Source organism: Coffea eugenioides, chromosome 10, assembly GCF_003713205.1.
Source record: "Coffea eugenioides isolate CCC68of chromosome 10, Ceug_1.0, whole genome shotgun sequence".
Classification (NCBI taxonomy): Eukaryota; Viridiplantae; Streptophyta; class Magnoliopsida; order Gentianales; family Rubiaceae; genus Coffea; species Coffea eugenioides.
Genome location: NC_040044.1, coordinates 3,324,818 through 3,330,817, shown reverse-complemented (window position 1 = coordinate 3,330,817; position 6,000 = coordinate 3,324,818).

Here is a 6,000-nt window from a genome sequence, read left to right as displayed (position 1 = left end):
AAGTAGATTAAACGGCCCTTGATTTATTCAAAAACGGCTCGGTTGCCCTAAAAAATGGGTAAATTGGCCAAATGAATGATTGATTCAAAAATCAGTCGAATGACCCTAAAAAGGGTAAATTAGTCAAATCAATTGACGATTTATTCAAAATTGACCGGATGACCCTAAAAAGGGTAAATTGGTCAAATGACCCTAAAAAGGGTAAATTGGTCAAATGACCTGACGATTTATTCAAAAACGACCGGATGACCCTAAAAAGGGTAAATTGGTCAAATGAATGAAATTGAATTTGATTTATTCAAAAATCGGCCGAATGACCCAAAAAGGGTAAATTGGTCAAAAGACCCTAAAAAGGGTAATTGGGTCGATTGAATTGATAATTTATTCAAAAATCGACCGGATGACCCTAAAAAGGGTACATTGGTCAAATGAATTTATTTCAAAAATGATTAGATTGTACTAAAATTGAATGAATTGAAAAAAATGGATTGGACAAGATGGATGATTTGTTCAAAAATCGATTGAATTATTCGCCCACTGGGTGGCTTCAAGAAATCATTACAATGCCTTGGTCTATGAGCCTCTAAAATCACAATTCGGCCTCTATATTTATCGTCTCAACAATGAGGAATCCTTTGTGAATTTTCTTCGAATTAATGTCCTTTTACGCAAGGGAATTTTACCAATTTTTGAGAAAATGGCCAAAAAGTGATTATTAGATGCTCATATTCCAAAAATTGCTTCATGAGAATGATCGGATCTTTACCTTACCTTGTGCACTACCCCTTCGGATGGTACGAGAAAGGTAAACGTGCAAGTCTCACTTGGATTATATATCCGAGACATGGGGTGGTTTATTCCTAACACGGGATCCCCTAAATGGCATTCCCTTTCTAGGGTTTATGCATGATGCCAGTTTATTAAAGCTATGTAAATATGTGACAAACATGAAATGTGAGCTAAAGGACATAAATAATGCAACGGGGGGAAAAGGTCTAAACATGAAATGTATTTACTGGAAAGTAAGTGCAAAGACTGAAATTTAGACGTGTGAGCTATCTAGTGGGTGAGTCACTAAAAGAGTGCCCATGAGGCCTCTTATTGCTAAGGCATATGAATGCAAGCCAGGAAAACAAAAGAATGGTTAGTGCAATTGATAGTACACATAACACATTGGGAGCAATTAAGAAAAGAAATACAATAAAAGCAAGTAAAAGGGGTGGAACCCCCTCCCTCGTGCCTAATGTGCTTAAGAAAAGGTGAGGCCGACTCTACCCTAGGTTATTCTAATATGGATGCATGAGGTTTGGTTCACTAATGCCTAGACTCGATAAAGCTTCGGCTCCCAAGCCTTCAGACCTAAAGGCGAAGGGTCATCACTCCCAGGGCCTTTGATCGGTGGCTCGAGTGATCCCTTAGGTAGCGCTATGGGCGCAGAGCACACCAGCCGCCTACCCAAGGCAATCGATCCTAATCCTACAAGGCGGTGTGGGATGGCGCCCACGAAAATACAAATAAAATGGGATAAAGCAAGTAAATATGCACGTATGAAGTGTTCCCCTATTTTGAGGGAAGGGGTTGAGAACCACGCGAGGCTCTAAAGGTGACACACCCCCTCCCAAGTGCAATGCAAGCGCGAGATAAATAAGTAAACATACATCCAAACATACATTCATGAGTCGAGGGATTGGTTTGAGACGCGAGTGATGCAAAATCCTAAAAGGGAAAAAAAATGCAACCCTAAAACACCCAAATGTAATATATGAAAAGGTTAAAAGAAGGAAAAGGTTGATTAAATCAAATTTGCTCGGACTCTCGAATGTCCCCAGTGGAGTCGCCAACTGTCGCGCCCCACTTTTCGATCGTCGAATGTATGATGTGTGAAGTGTGGTGTGTGAACGTGTGCAAAGTAAAAGTAAAGGCCATGGGACTTTGGAAAGCGACGATTTGGCCAAAAAATAGTTTTAAAAAGGGTTTTGAAATGAAAAGTTTGGAGTCGCCACTTGGTAATGGTTTAAGGTGTACCAAGTCACCCAAAATGAGTTTTAAAGTCAAGTAGTAATAAACCCTTTTTAAAACGACTCCTAGTCTACGTAAACCAAAGAAAAAGGTTCGGGAGTCACGTTTGACAAAGGGGAAGGCAAGGATAGAATCCAAGGCACCCCTTTGACCTAGCCAAGGCTAGTTGCGTTGATTTAATCAAAGATTTTCTTGTTTTAACCAAAGAATTTATTACATTTGAGTGCCCTACATGAATGCAAACCCTAGACCTAGGGGAATTGGGGGAAATTTCCCTTCAAAGGTTGAGTGGTGCCAATCACATTAATTGTGAAGCCCAATATCAATCCTTTGAAGAAGTCACGAATAATGCAAGTGGGATGCAAATGAATGGAATGCATGCGTGCAATGTGAGGACATGAGTTTGAAAAAGTAATAAAAGAAAATAAATATGTAAATGAAAGTGTGCACGTGAGTGGGCAATGTACGGTATGTGAAATGATAATATGAAGTGCATGTGTGCAAGTAATGATAAAAGTGTTCGTGTGCAAGTGAAGAAACTCAAGGGTGCACGTGTGCAAAAATGGGAGGAGAAGTGTTTATGTGCAAGTGAAAGGATAAAAAGGTGTACGTGTGCAAATGAGAGGAAAAGTGAAAGTGTAATGATGGAGTGAACTTAGAATGCATGAGCCTAGGGAATTCATGCATATTGGGACGGGGAGACCTAAATCGTGACTCAATTTGCCCTTTTATAGAGAGGATATAAGCGTGCTAAGGCTTTAGAAAAAGCCACACTCGTCTATATCCCATATTTAAGGGGACTCTTCAGGCAAATGTACCCTATGACTAGTATGAAATGCAAAAATCCTAAAATGGAGGGAAAAGGGGTTCGAGGGGCATGCAAAATGATAAAACTAAGAAAAATGCATGACATGTAGTGAACACGCAGATATGCACTATCGAAAGGGACAACCTAAGGGTCTAGCGTTGGACTAGCCCATTCTATGAATTCCGACTAGCGTTGGACTAGCGGAAACGTACATTCATCCATTCCATTCATTCATGGCTATGAAAGCAAGTAGACATGCCAAAATACTCGTAAACACATAGCACGTAGCATTTAGCATGCTCGACTAGATGCAAGAGCCTAATAAAGCAATTAAACATGTAGCAACAAAAACAAGCAAGCAGGGGAAAGGGGAAGTGGACCAGATGCTCTCCGAGCCCTATCTATTACAAGCCAAGAGGTGTACACATACCCCATAAAAGCATAAAGGGGAAAGGGAAATGGACAAGATGCTCTCCGAGCACTATCTATTACAAGCCAAGAGGTGTACACATACCCCATAAAACTTAAATAAAAGTAAAAGCAAGTAAATGCATGCAAGGAGGTAAGGAAAGCGAAGTAGACATGCAATTCACTTAGCACATTGGATCACATAGGAGAGATAAACAAAGATAAAAGAAATTATACCTTCCCCTAATGGTAAGCAAATGAAGGAAAATGGCTTCAAAACAATAAAGGGGTCAAGGCATCAATTTAAAAGCAAAGTATAAGCAAAAACATCAAAACCCACCTAATTGCAACTTGAATGAGCTCAAAAATGCTTAAAGACCAAGAAAACGGAATAACCCGTTCAATTTCCAAATATAGCATCTACTAAAGACCCAAAACAAGCATTACTCACAAGTCCGAATAAATCGTTTAAGCACCTCAAAGATTCCAAAAATAAAGAAAGAGCCAAACAATGATTGAAGTTGCGATAATTTTAGGACTTAATTACAAGATACTCAAACATGCTTGGGCTATTATGGCAGAAAGAGAAACTTAGAGGGATCAAATTGATTAAATGTTCCAATTACTTGGCCCATAATGGCATAAGGGGAAACTTGAGGGGTTGGGATGCAATTTCTGAAATAAATCCATGCATGCATACGAGGAAAATTTCTGCATTTTCTGTTTCTGGGTTTCTGCCAAAGCTTCTTATCAATTACCCCAAACAGCTCAAACAAAACTCCAAACTCACATTGATTAGCTTACATAAGACCAACATCTCATACAACAATTAATCATACAGAACTAAAAGAAACAAAACAAAAGACAACAAAAAACACAAGCTCAAATCCTAGCTGCAACTCTGCAGCTCATCTCGTGCAAATGTGTCCGTGCAAGGGCTCCAACCAGACCTGCAATCTCACCACCCTCAAAACTCACCTAATCCTCACTCATCGATCAACTAGACAGACCTAGGCAAAGAGGGTGAGGAAACACAAAGCATGTAATCGCAAATCTTGACAGCTTTTGCACGAAGAATTTCGAGACAAAACATGCAGTTCTCAGAGAGTTTACCTGATTACTCGCTAGTTTCTGGTGCTGCGGCTCCTTGTACCTCCCCCCCCACAACTTACCCAGCACAACTTATTGTTCATTGACCCAAAACACATAAACCTACAGGTCATTATCTTAACATAGGCGACAACTGAAGATTAACCGTAAGCTAGGTTCAAACAAAAATCTTCTTCCCTCCCCCCGTTTTCGTTTTGTAGCAAATCAGACGCACCACACTCTAAATGACCAACAAAACTGGACCCTTGTTTTATTTAACACAGAAACCCAAAACTGAAACCACCCAAACAACAACAAAGAGGGAGGCAGCAAATAGCAAACATGGGAAAGCTACGGAACAAACTTAATAAATCAACGGCAGGAAGCTCGACAACTCACGCATCTTCTTAACAGAAAACTGGTTTCCTACACTGCAATCACTGGGTTTCATGCCAAAAATCCAAACAAGTACCAAATTTCCAACCCAAGGCAACAATCAAGATTGAATCTTGTAGTTTATATTCCTAAGAACTCTCAAACCCGACTTGTACACACAAACAGAAACTAAAAATGTAACCTTTAACATATCAGATGGCATATGTGAAAAAACATTATCTGTTCATGGCTTTTAGACTGAATTCATGCTTTCAGATGCACATTAAATGAACAAAAAGGCTAACACCAAGCCTGTCGACAGCATCACAATATTACTGAACATAACCACAGTCATAGTCATCAAACGTGGGTAACGACCAGAACTTAGAAAAAGAATAAAATCATGCTCAGAGGACTCCAATCCTTGCGAAGATTGTGTTAAACCAACATTGAGAAGAGGCCACCATACCTGAGAGTTTTTGGGCTGCTAAAAGGACAAGAGAGATTCCAAGAAATCAAGCAACTCTGGAAATCGACGAACTGGGTTGCAGTGCTGGTGCAAGCAATACCAACCGAAGATCCCTTCTTTTTCCTTTTCTGATTTCCCTCTTCTCAAACTCCTTGCTGCCGAAGCTTTCCCTTCTTTCTCTCTTTTGTTTCCTTTCAGCTCTCCCTCAACCAACCGTCAACTTTTCTTTCGTCAGTCGTTAACCAAAGCCTGCTCCGTTACCCTCTATTCTCCGCTCAGATTGTTCTAGCCGTCTCCCTCTATTTTGCTAGCTCCCTCTCCCTCTAGCTTTCTCTTTGGTTTCTCCTCCTAGCCGTCTGTCTCTCTGTGGTCTCAGACTTCCGCCGTCTGCTAAACCTCTAGAACCCTCTGCTAAGACCTCCCCCTTGTTTTTCTTTCGTCTTTTTGGTCCTCAGCCGTCACTCCCCATCTCTCCTTTTTCCCTTTTCTGTGTTTTTTGTCTTCCGGATCCTCTCTTCCCTAAAACTCTCCGTTGTTATCCCCCCCTTTTGCGGCTGTCCCCTACCTTTTTATTTATATGGGAACTCCAACCCTAAAACCTCAGCCTTTTCCTCCATATTTACAGCTAAGGGGCTGCCAAGAGCCCCTCCTTGCAAGCTGCAAAAACGCAGCTTGCAAGTCGCGTGTTCATCTCTCTCTTTTTTTTTTTTTTTTTTTTTTTAAAGCTATTAATACAAAAATTAACAGAATATAAATAATAATAATAACAAAAATAACAGAATTGAACACAATTTAAAATAACTAAATAAAGTGGCCATTTTCAATTTTTTCA